General features: G+C 36.8%; 1 long non-coding RNA gene across 2 annotated transcripts in view; it reads right to left on the bottom strand.

Moving 5' to 3' along the window:
* Positions 1–12656, bottom strand: part of LOC132652205 (uncharacterized) — a 32977-nt gene extending 20321 nt beyond the window's left edge. For both annotated transcript variants that reach the window (XR_009589686.1, XR_009589688.1), the window contains exon 1: positions 12521–12656. This is a non-coding gene — a long non-coding RNA (uncharacterized LOC132652205). The remainder of the gene's footprint in view (positions 1–12520) is intronic.

Raw genomic sequence — 12656 nt, 5'->3', positions numbered from 1 at the left:
TGTGTTGAGTAAAAAGGGAAAAGTAAGGAAATGAGCTTAGAGTCACCATCTCTCTCTTGGTATATGTATATGTATGTGTGGTTTCTGACTATAGACATAATTTGACCCTCTGCAGTCATAACCACAGTTTCATCTTGTCCACTGTGAGTGGCTATACTCTCAAATAGTGAATCAAAGTATTTCTTTGTTAAGTTGCTCTGGTTAGTTGTTTTGTTATGACAGTAATAAAAGTAGCTAATACAATTGTTAAGCATGAAAATAACCCTGGTCTTGATCTTCATCATTTTAAACAATATAAATAAGACAAAAAGTTAATAGTTTAATTCAGTTTAATATAATATACATTAATTATTCACTTGCTGGTGAATTACAGGTATGGTGTGAAATTCTGAGGGGAAAACACACACACACACAAACATACACACACACACACAAACAAACAAACATTCAATTGCATCACTATAACTTCACCATGACAAATATGGTCTTTTTCACTTGACTCTTGACCTGGCCTACAAATGTGATTTAGTCATGGGTTTAGACATTCTAATGGCAGTTTTAAAGATAAAACTCAAGAATTCTGTTTCTTTTGGCTTTCTTTTCCATCTGCCATTAGCTGACAAGACATACATCTCAACTAGGTTGACATTGTCATAGGGTGTAATTTTTTTTTTCCTCAGAAGTAGGGATGAAATGAGAACAATACCCAAGCTTTACAAATACGTGGCTTAAGCTGAGCCAATTGAACTTTTATCTAACTATCCCTAGGCCTACGTCTGGAAGCTTCCAGACTCCATACAATCTAATTTTCCTGGACCTTGAAGGCTACAGCTTCCAGTCTCTATATGCCCAGAATGTTTTCATCCTCTAATATTTACCACTGAGTAAACTCTCCTCTTCCAGTTCTTTCTGAACTCTGGCTGGCCGAATCAACATAGCTGCTCTGGATCAAAACTCCTCTCCAAGCTGACTGACTCAAACTGTGTTCTTTTGGCTTCTCACTGAATTGCTCTGCTTGGAAAAAATGCTTTCAACTGAACTGAACAAATATAACTGCACTCACCTAAACTGTACCAAATCGCACCAAACTGTACTATACTTGGGGACTGTAGTGTACCGTCTCCACAAACTGTTACCCTCTCTTTGTGTGCTGCTTTTACGTATCTCCTCTTCCTGTCTGTTCCCATGAGACTGGGCATATCTCACCTCTGACTTATTCTGTCAAATCTTTCTCTGATTTGACAGTTATTGTTTGTGATTAAAGGTGTGTACTAAATTCCAGTTAGAGGGATTAAAGCTATGTTCTGTCTATATTCCATCCAGAGGGATTAAGGGTAATGTATTCAAGCCAGAGAGATAAAAGGTGTGTACTAACGATGCATATGTATTCCAAAAGGATCACACAGACCTAGTTCTTGGGTGGGATCCCTTGCCAGAGTAGCCATTTCACTAGATTAAAATTTCTCTACATAGGGTACAGAAATATGGAAGACCCAGTCTGCCACCTTCTATGCCAGGTTGAGTATTTACTTTGTGTAAAAGGTATATTTTATAAAACCTTATTATGGGAGTTCTTAATTTTTCTTCTTCTGAAATGATCTTATAGATTAAATACCAGATTATGAAAAGTGCCTTAGTAATTGCTTTGATATGGTATGACCACTTCTTGTGGACTGCAACAAAATTTGCTCACTAGAAAATGTTATTTTATTATTCTTGTTGTATTTCCAGGATTTGCCAGGCCTGGGTTAGGAGAGGCCTCAGGGAGTCTATGGGGGAATCATCATCCTATCTCAGACTCCTAGCAGCAGGGGATATGGAGCATGAAGGGGCCCCACCGGGAGCCAGGCAGGACTTTTAGTGGAGAGATAAGGATACCAACTCACCCACAAAACCTTTGACCCAAAAATTTATCCTGCCTGCAAGATCTCCAGGGACAAAAATGGCACAAAGACTGAGAGAATGGTCAACCAAACACTGGCTCTACTTGAGACCCATCCCATGGGAGAGAGCAAATCCCTGACACTATTCATGTTACTCTGCTATGCTTATAGACAAGAGCCTTTCATAACTCCTCCGAGAGGCTTCACCCAGCAGCTGATGGAAACAGATGCAGAGACCCATAGTCAAACTTTGGACAGATCTCTGTGAGTCACATGGAAGAGTTGGAGGAAGTATTGAAGGAACTGGAGAGGTCAAGGACTTTATAAGAAGACCTACAGAGTCAACTAACCAGGGCCCAGGGGGCTCACAGAGACTGAACCTCCCACCAAGGAACATGCATGGACTAGTCCTCGGCCTCTTACACATATGTAACAAATATGCAGCTTGGTCTTCATGTGGATCCTACAACAGCTGGAGTGGGGGCCCTCTCTTTCTCTGCTGCCTCCCTTTGGTTTTCATTCCCTTAACCAGGCTGATGGCGTCAGTGGTAGAAGGTCTGCCTACTTCTGCAGCAACTTAATGTGCCTGGGCTGGTTGAGACCCATGGGGTGCCTAGCCCTTCTCTGAGGAGAAGGAGAGGGGAGAGTGGGTGGGGCATGTGTGAGGGGGAGACTGCGAGGAAAGGAGGGTGGCTGCAATCAAGACGTAAAGTGAATAAATCAGTTTTTTAAAAGTAATCTTCACATAAAATCTCAGCTGGCATGACACTGCTGCATGCAAATGCCGTATGGTCAACTAACTTACTTTTAAAGATGTATTTACTTTATTTTACATGCATGAGTATTTGCTAGCATGTATGTGTGTACCACCTGTGCTCAGTGTCAGAGGAAGATATAAAAAGGAATCAGATGCCTAGGAAGTTATAGATGGAGTTATAGATGGTGGCGAGCTACCATGTGGATGATGGAAAACAAACCCTTTTCCTCTACAAGAACAACCTGGGCATATAATCATTGAGACACCTTTGTAGATCTAAGTTGACTAATTTTTTTAAAAGGTAATAAAATATCCAACAGGGAACTAATAGACTTCTGTAAATGGTGTTCAGAAAATTGATTCCATATACTTAAAAAAATGAAATTAAGCCCTTCTCTTATACAACACTGAAAAATAAATTAAAAATGAATCAAATTCTAAAAAAAAATAAAACATGATACCATAAAATTTCTAGGAGAAAACATAGAGAAATTAACCTTGATTGTGTTTTGTAGAATGATTTGTAAATTTAACACCAAACTCATAGGTGACTAAAGCAAAAATAAAAATAGGATTGTAGCAACATAAATGTTCAGCATAGCAATGAAACTATTGGAGAAAATGAGTAAGGTAAACCAGAAAACGTTCAGTGGACACTAGGCAGAAGGAACAGTCTAGAGATCTGCTGCACAATTGGAGGACCTCAGGAAATAGCCTTTGCTGTGTTTAATTCATAGCAAAGAAGCACATCTTAGCTCTTCCTACAACAAAGAGGAAGAGCGACTATAGAATATGATAGATGTGTTAGCCTGTTTTCCTATAGTAACCTTTGTTTCATGTCTGTGTCCTATGATGTTACACTTTATATTTTAAACACGCAATAAATGTTATTAAATAAATGTTATTAAAATTATTGATAACAGCTTAATATATAAATTATATGAAGATCCATGAAGCCTTGACTTTAAACCCCAGCACATCATAAATAGGACTTAATGGTAGAAGCCTCTAATACTAGCATTTGGCAGGTGGAGGCAGGAAGATCAGAAATTCAGGGTCAAACTCTATTACATAAAAGGTTTGAGGCCAACATGGGGTTTTAAAAAAATAAACAAATATCCTCCCAAACCTATAAAATGAAATTATATACACTGTCAAAAACAAGTAATAAAATTTTAAAATCTCAACCCAAACACCACAAGTAACCCCCTAAAACAAATAGCCTAATTAAAAATGGGCAAAGTGACTCCTTAACCAGTTAACAAAAAGATATACAAATGGCTAACAATTATAGAAAAAGCTACTTGATGTCAATAATAATTAGGCAAATGCAATTTTTAAAACTATTTTGAAATACCACCTGGGTTTTGAGCCTATTACTTTCAAATTTATTCTTTCCTGAAGACAGGCACATAAAATTCAGGAAGCTAAGGAAATCCATGAGGTTTAGGCAGCTGTAGAATGTTGCAGGACTCTGGATGCCTTCACCAAGATATAAGCAATATCAGTTTGTGGGGGAACTGTGTGCAAGTTGAGCTGGAAGCTTAAAGGATACCATCTTCATGAGTTATCCTTATCTTAGGGCGGGCTTTCCAGTGACACAGTTGCCTTTGAGTAACTTCAGTAAGTACTTTGTTCCCAAAATTAGAATGGAGGGGAATTATTTCTTTCGCCTGTCACTGGAGCCTTAAATAAGGCAGGTGTTTGTTCACATCTTCACAAGACATAACAATCTCTTAGCCATTCTTTCTGGCTAAAGTCAAAAGACAAATAAAATCTGAGTTATTGAGACATGCACACTCATATATGTATCAAAGTAATTTTTCCACATTAAGTTAGAAGGAAATTCTGACATTTTCAGTGACACTGACTGATCTAGCCTGAGTGGAATAAGCCAGACACAGGGAGACAAGTTCTACACAATCACACATTTATGTACAATTTCCACTTCTATGTGAAAAGCAAGAGTCAAATTTGCAGAAACAGAGGGCAGAATGGTGGTTTCAGGGAGTGAAAGATGAAGGAAATAGGTCACTACTAGCCAAAGGGTAAACATTTAAACCAAATATGCTGGTGACATAATGCACAAGGTGGTGACTCTGATTTATAATATTGCGCACTGTAAATGAATTTGCTGAGTAGAATATAACTGCTTTTCAAACCACTTACTACCAGCTATGGCAGGTCTGTGAGGCAATGGATGTTGTACATCACTTGTTTGTGGCAGTTTTATAATCAGTAAACAAGTAAAATAATCACATATTTTAAATATTTAATACTTTATGAAATGTACCTGAATAATTTTCTCTTCCCATATATAACTGTACTATGTGTCGGTGAGATAGGTTAGTTTTATAACACAGCATGAGCTCTCAAAGATGTTTTTTGCTCGATGATAAATCCATGTTGAGCATAAAATAATGAATCTTCCAATAAATTAAAATTTTTCATTTTAAAAACATCTCATATTTTAGATCACTACTGTTAGATGCGTGCTTGTTCATAAAAATGTTATCTTCTTGGTGAAATGGCATTTTCCTCTGGTCACTATTTCTCTCTGGTTTATTGTTGGTTTGCTGAGTATCTTTAATCCAGCTGTCTCTTTGGCTGGCTAGTCTTCTTTCTTTTGTTCGTCTCTCACCAGCACATGCATCTTGTCATTATGTCTGAAATGAACCACTCGTTGGTAGAACACGAATCCAGCCTTCTCAGCAGAATTCAATGTAAAGATTTCTTTCATGTAAACAATTAAGACTTTCAATATGACACTTTCATACTTGGCTCAATTTACTGTCCATCTCTAGTTTCTCTTCTCTTTCCACTACTTTTCTCTCTTTTATCAGTCTCCCTTCTCCATTCATTTCGTATATATGCAAGGATACAAAATATGTATTTAAATATAAATTTCACAATTACAAGAAAACATAATGCTTGTCTGTTTCTGGCTTATTTTGCTTGGTATCATGCCAAACTACATTATTATTTTCTTGCAAATGACAAAGATTTGACCTTGAGAAAGAATAAAACTTCATTGTGTTTATGTACTTTTTTTCTTTCTCCTTTTATCTATTGATGAACATTAAATGTGAGTTCTCATGTTGCCTATTATGAATACTTCAGCAATACACATGGACACATAAGTATCTCGATGACATACTGACTTTGTAGTCTTTACATTAAATATCTAGAAAGAGTATTCCTGGTCTATATGGGAGTTTAATATATTGAGAAAACCCCTTTTTTATTTCCACAGTGGCTACATCCACAAGGAATATATTTCTCTTTCTCCATATAATCACTAGTATTTCTTGATGTTTTGTTTTCTCAATAATAGCATTTCTGACAGAAATGAGATAGTATAGTTTTATTTATATCAAAATACAGTTTGTTAAGAAAAGTAAGATCCAGTGAACTGCATAGCAAGCTGACTATAGTTAATACTGTGATGTGTACTTGAATTTAATTTTTGTTCTTTCTGTTACTTGAAATGGATATTTTACTGTTGTAATTTTGATTGTATTGTTACTTTTCCGTATTTTAAAGTTATATTATTGATATTTTTATTGAGGATTGTGGTTGTTTCATATATGAAACCTATCATAAATTAATGTAAATTAACTTCAACAGTATTAAAATTTTCTATTCACCCATCCTATTGCATATTTTTATGTTTTTATTGGTCAAAAATTACAATTTTAAATTATCCATTGTTTTAGAGCTAGAATTACTGTTATCCACTTTAAATAACATAGAAAACACGTGTTAAAACCAATATTGTAATATCTCTGCAGTTGTTCCTTATACTTTTATTATTATAATTACAACTTATAAAACATTAATTGAACAAATTCGTAGGACTCATTGTGATATTAACCCCTCCCTTAATGTATTTAATGATACTCATCTTCCATGAAGAAGTAATTAGATATTAATATCTATTTTTGTTTGCTTTTATTATTTATCATCACATAACTATGCCTCTGCTTTTATCTGCTTAGCGTGATGCTGTCTACTTACATCCATTTTCCTGTAAATGACAGAATTTCTTTCTTCCCTTTAAATTAATTTTTACCATACAACCTACAGAATTTTCTTGAGACATTTTCATTCATGTATTTTGCTCCTTTTTGCTCAGTACACTCCCACTGGTCTCATTCCCTACATAAAATAACTCCCTCTGTTTTCTGTTGTGATATATTCTTCATATGAAAGAAAACACATCTTTTCATTTTTTACCCCAACTACTTACCCCTCTGTTGTTATGCCTCCCACAGCTTTTAAACACCATACTCCCACTCACATAGCCTCTCTTTCACTTTCATACAGGGACACACACACATGTACAATCTAGATCTTGTACAAGAATAATGAGGAGGACAAAGGTAAGAGAGAGATCGGGAGAGGAGGAAGAGATTGTTGTGCAAGAGGGCAGGAGGAGGAGAGGGAAAGCAACAGAGATACGGACTGAAATCACAGTTCCCCTCGTGTCGGGGGACCCCACCTGCTTTAGCCTTTACTCTTGCTAGTGTATAACATGAGGTTAGATAAAGTTGTAGCTTAGAAAAATTTTAAAACTTTTCTGATCACTTATTTTGCACCTAACATTGTGACATGCTCACATTGTAACGCCCCTGCATATATGGTAGTTTTCAGAAGCTCTTATTCTTCAAATCTCCAATACCCAAAACAGTTTTCCAGATATTCGAAGTGTCAGTTATTTTTCCACTATTACATTTTATGTCAGTAGCAGAAGATTTTTGTGTGTCTATTTTCACAGCTTTCACTGATTAGGAGGATTTTCATTTAGATGAAAAGGGGAGGCCTTTGTATTAGATGTTAGGGAAAACTGCCAGATCAAGACAAACAGGCTGGTTAGAAGTGTTCCTTAGCAGCAATGTCTACTGGTCTCCTCTGAAGCCAGAAGCCAGGATGGATCTGGGCTAACCTAAAGACTGTTGTACTAGGTAGGTAGGTAGGTTTTTTTTTTTTTTTTTTTTAACATTTTGTGAATACTATACTAGTTCCAAGTTGTATTTATCCCAAATAACTGTTTTCTTGATGGCTCTATACCTCTTACTGGCTCTTGGAGGACTGACCATGTTGACTTCATTACTTTCCAGCTTTTCCCTTTTCACTACATCTGCATTTCTTATCATGACTGCTTTTGTGCTCTCAGAGACAGAATACACACTTCTATTTCTTAAGGTTATGAGCATAAGGCAGAGTTCTCTATTGTAAGAACTGAAGTCATGGTGATACAGCAAGCTGTAGTCTGCAGTGAGGTAGGTCAGCATTGAAAGAGATATTGAGCAACAGCAGATAAAAAAGAGAGTTAATTCTTACCTTTGTTATTTTCAGACAGAGAGACGGGACCAATATATACTTCTGTTTCATATCTTTTCAAGATACAGTTTTTCCTATATGTGTGAAAATACATGTGTGTGTTTAAACACCTAGCATCACCCCAGTTGTTATTTCTTATGCAAGGTGTCTTCCTTGTTTTTCAAGACAGGTATTCTCACTGTCAAGGGGCTTGTCAAATAGACCAGTCTGGCTGATCTGTGATCCCCAGGCATCTTCCAGTCTCTGCTTCCTCATTTCTGCGGCCAAAAGCATGTATAAGCTACCCAATATTTAGTACATAGGGATCACACTGTAAGTAGTTTAGCACAGAAGCCATCTCCCCAGTTCTCAATTAGGTTTTCTTTTTGTTGTTTTTAATAACAAAGGAAGTGTATCGTGACTATTAGCGGGTACCTGTTTCCATTTCTAGTTTAGTCTCCTTGTGGCATGAAACATAAATAGTATGAAAGAGCATAACCAATCATGAAAGTGATAACATCAGCCATGTTAAACAGAGTGTTCAGTAATCTTAATACCTAATACCTCCAGAAATTCACTTTTGGGGGTTGGGGAAACCTGGTTATAGATCAGCTACAAATGCCTTACCCTGCACTTGGGAGCTTTGCATTCAAACCTTAGCATCACACACACAAGAAAGGAAGAAGGCAAGGAAGAGAGAAAGAGACAGCAGGAGGAGGGAGAGATTGAGGGAAGGAGATACACACATACAGAGAGACAGAAAGACAGACAGAGACAGACACAAAGAGAGACAGACACAGAGAGACAAAGGGTTAAAGAAAGAAAAGTTTTCATAGTTTTACTGTGTGAAAATCATGCAGAGGGACTAAAACTGAACCACTTTTTATCAATATTTTAATGTGTATTATGTTCTAGTCATCTCCAGACTACATTTTACATTTTGATGTTCAATATTGATCCAAAGTCAGTTCAAATGTAGAAAGCAATATGCACGTGTGGATGGTAAAAGAAAAATGTAAAATTTATCTTTGGAACAGCTAGTTGAGAAATCTTCATGCAAAATGTTCCATTTTAATCACATCTTAGCAAAAATTGAAGTAAGTTCTTTGTGGGGGTCCAGTGGACAAGAAGTGTGTGGATACTTATCCCCAACAAGCTTAACATTTTCTAAGAAGAAGATTTCCAGCAGGGACCAATAAATCACCCGTTTAAACCTAAAAATGTCTCTGTCTTCCTTCTGTTTTTCTTTTCTACCTTTACTATCAGTGTTTCTCTAGGCAGACAATTTTAGAGAGAATTGTGGCTGCCATCCAACTCATTTTCAAAGATGATGTCCTCCTGCTCAGTGACACTGAGCCAAACAGAAGCCATTTTTGAGGGTATAAATGTCTTGGCAGTGCTCAGCTGGTGAAGCCCCTGAATGATGGCGGTGGGCAGTTTTATAACTGAACTCAGACCCTACTGCTTTACTCTCACATAGTTTCTTAGCAGTTGACCATTTCATGTTGGAAAGGCGGTTATGTATTTTTAAAGTTTGTAAAGGTCTAAATGGAACAAAGACTTTCCTTGCACTTTAATTGCTTGCAGGATGCTTGAAGTTTTATCTGGATAGAAAAATAAATCTCGGGCATCAAGCTTTGTGGTTTTCGAGAGCTGCTCATGCTTGCAGTCATTAAGAAATATACTCAGCATTAGCCATAAATCAGCTGAAATACAGAGACCCACTCTGAACACCTCCTCCAGCTGATTGATAGTGGCTCAGGAGAAAAGTGCTTATCAACTATTATTCTTAGAAGAAAAATAATATTTTATTAATAAAACAGGACTCAAAACCTTTCATTTAAAGATCTTTAGTTACTTTTCCTTCTGAGAAGTAGTCATTTTAAAGCAAGGAAATCCTTGTATATTAAGTGATATTTTTTTTTTCCCTGAGTGAAACTAAATGATTCAGGACTGGTTTATGCTTTGCTTGCTACTGTTCATTTTTCCCACCCAGACAGAAGCCTGTGTCCTCCACACAGGAAGTGGGAGAGATCTCCACCACATGGACCTCCCGGATGAGTGCCTTTTCCTACCCCTCACCTGCTAACCTGTCATGTGTTCCGGAATATTCTGGCTTTGGTTTTTCATGCTATAATGCTGGAATAAAGGCTCACACAGAGTGTGAACTCTGTAGATTTCTGTGTGATGTGTCTTAATATAAAATTTTAAAACATGTATTTTGCTATTGCTTCATTCTGGGAGAAACTGGGAATGGCAGAAATGATTGGCAGATTATTAAACATTTTCGTGCTGAAACACAGAGTGTATTGGACTTGGTGAAGCAGTCATGAAGGACAACTGTGAGGTGGGTTGCTTCTCCTGCAGAGTCTTCTATGAATAAAGGTACTAGTCTGTGAATTAGCCTTGATTCCATTGTGACTAGCACTCTTTGTTTGCTATTTTTCTCTTAGCCTTTTGCTTCACATCTGGCAAACATGTTAATGAATAAAATCCCCTTTTACAGTCACAAAAATTTACTACTCTTCTTTCACCTCAACTCTATGCTTTCTATTGAAAACATCTGACACCAAATCCCACATAAAACTTACAAACACAAGCCAATTTTAAATTTAAGCAGGAGATAAATCTGCAACTGTGACATCTATCATTCCATAGATGGGACATAGGTTGTCCCTGGGCGGCTAGTGTTGCCCTGGGCAATTGGAACAGAAACTCTAGGTATAAAGCTGAACAATGCTGTCAGCAATCACTCTCCTGATTTAGCTGACATTTCTAGCACAAATCATCAGTATTTCCCACTGAGCACTGTCTTAGGTCTAACGTGGGAAGGATGTGTATACCATGAACACAGTCCTGAGCCTGTCCTGTATTTTTTGAAGTTTTCACCAACCAAAATTATCCACTTTTCTGTGTACCTTAATCTGCAGTAAATGTGTGTCTTGGAAATGGGTTGCTAAACCAGAAACAGTTGCTTACTGTTGGGATTTATCTGGGAATTTTTTTTTTCTTAACAGATTTTTTTTTTAAGTAAGGACTTGAAAACCATGGAAGGGTAGGTATAGAAGAGTCTCACACGCTTCACAGTGTAGGTCTAGGAGAGTCCCACAGGGTTGCCAGTGTTTCTCCCAACAAAACACAGGATCCTTATTGGCCTGTCATCACAGTGAGAGACAAACTTCTGCTTCCAGAGAGGCTAATAGGTCAGGGTGGCACAAAGTCCCATTGAAACGTCCCCACTAAAATGAATTGCCAAATATATTTGCTTGTATTTATTAGTGTAAAATCAATAGAAATATAAATTTAAAACAGTTCTCTACATAAGTTCTAAACCTATAGAAGCTTTTCATGATTTTAATATTTGTTGATTTTCCCCAAGAATACAAGATCTTATAAATAAATGAAATATTATATTTTGTTTGAAATTTTACCAACAGTTATTAACCATTAAAAATTCACACTGTAGAGCTGGGCGTGCTGGTACCTGCTTTTAATCCCAGAAGCTGGGAGGCAGAAGCAGGTGAATCTCTGTGAGTTCAAGGCCAGCATGCTCTACACAGAGAGAGCTAGGGCAACACTATATAGAGAAACCCTGTCTTGAAGAGCCAAAACAACAAGAACAACAACAATAAAACAAAACAAAACAAAAAACCAACAACAAAACATTGTGTGGCATGTGAATTATCATTTTAACCATCAAATGGAATTTAAGTAATTCACACTAAAATATAGAAAATAAAATATAATTAAAATGGTTAACATTATGTCAACTAATATCAATGCTAGAAGATGATTAATATGGATAATATTTTTTAAAATCTTGTTTATTTAATCACTTTACAGCCTGATACAAGCCCCCTCCATCCTTTCCTTCCAGTCCTGCCTCATATTCCCTACCCTCCACCACCCATCTTCTTCTCAGAGAAGGGGAGGCCCCTAAGGGGTACCAACCCACCCTGGCACCTCTAGTCACAGCAGGACTAAGTGCATCTTCTCCCAGTGAGGCCAAACAAGGCAGCTCAGCAGAGGGAAAGGGATCCAAAGGGAGATACCAGGTCAGAGAAAGCAACTACTCCCATTGTTAGGGGACCCACATGACTTTTGTGTGTGTGTGTGTGTGTGTGTGTGTTGAGGGCAGGATTTTGTAACCTGAAAAACATCCCTCTTTTCTGTTTAAAACAATTTCAAATTATTTTATTATGGTGTTAATAAGTAAATTTTACTGTTATACTTGAAGTATGCTTTTTATTTTTATTTTTTGGTTTGTTTATTTTTGATATAGAAATGAAGTGATAATTTCTTCTTTACATTATAATTTCAAAGGATTTGCATATTAATGAAAACTAAACATACTAACTTATTAAATTTTTGTATTAGGATATTATGCTTATTTTAAAAATTATTGTCAGTGTTTAACATTTCTATGGATCTCATTAGGATGACAAGGAATTTTGTTATTAAGTTATTAATAAGTAAATCAGACCTGCTAGAATTTAGAATCATAATTTGTTTACATTGGAAGTTTGGAAAATAAAGGAAAGAAAGACAAGAATGGTACCATTCTCTGCTGCTGAATCCAAGTCAGAGCACTGGATAGATGACATCACAAATCGGAAGAAGAACTCAGTGTCAGTTAGGCGGCGAGCTGGAGACCTGTGGCGAGTCAGTTTCCAGTGACTAGATGGGTAACTCAA

The sequence above is a fragment of the Meriones unguiculatus genome, chromosome 1, assembly GCF_030254825.1.
Source record: "Meriones unguiculatus strain TT.TT164.6M chromosome 1, Bangor_MerUng_6.1, whole genome shotgun sequence".
In the NCBI taxonomy this organism is placed as follows: domain Eukaryota; kingdom Metazoa; phylum Chordata; class Mammalia; order Rodentia; family Muridae; genus Meriones; species Meriones unguiculatus.
Note: the sequence above shows the minus strand (reverse complement) of the source record. Positions and strands in the feature narration are given on the sequence as shown.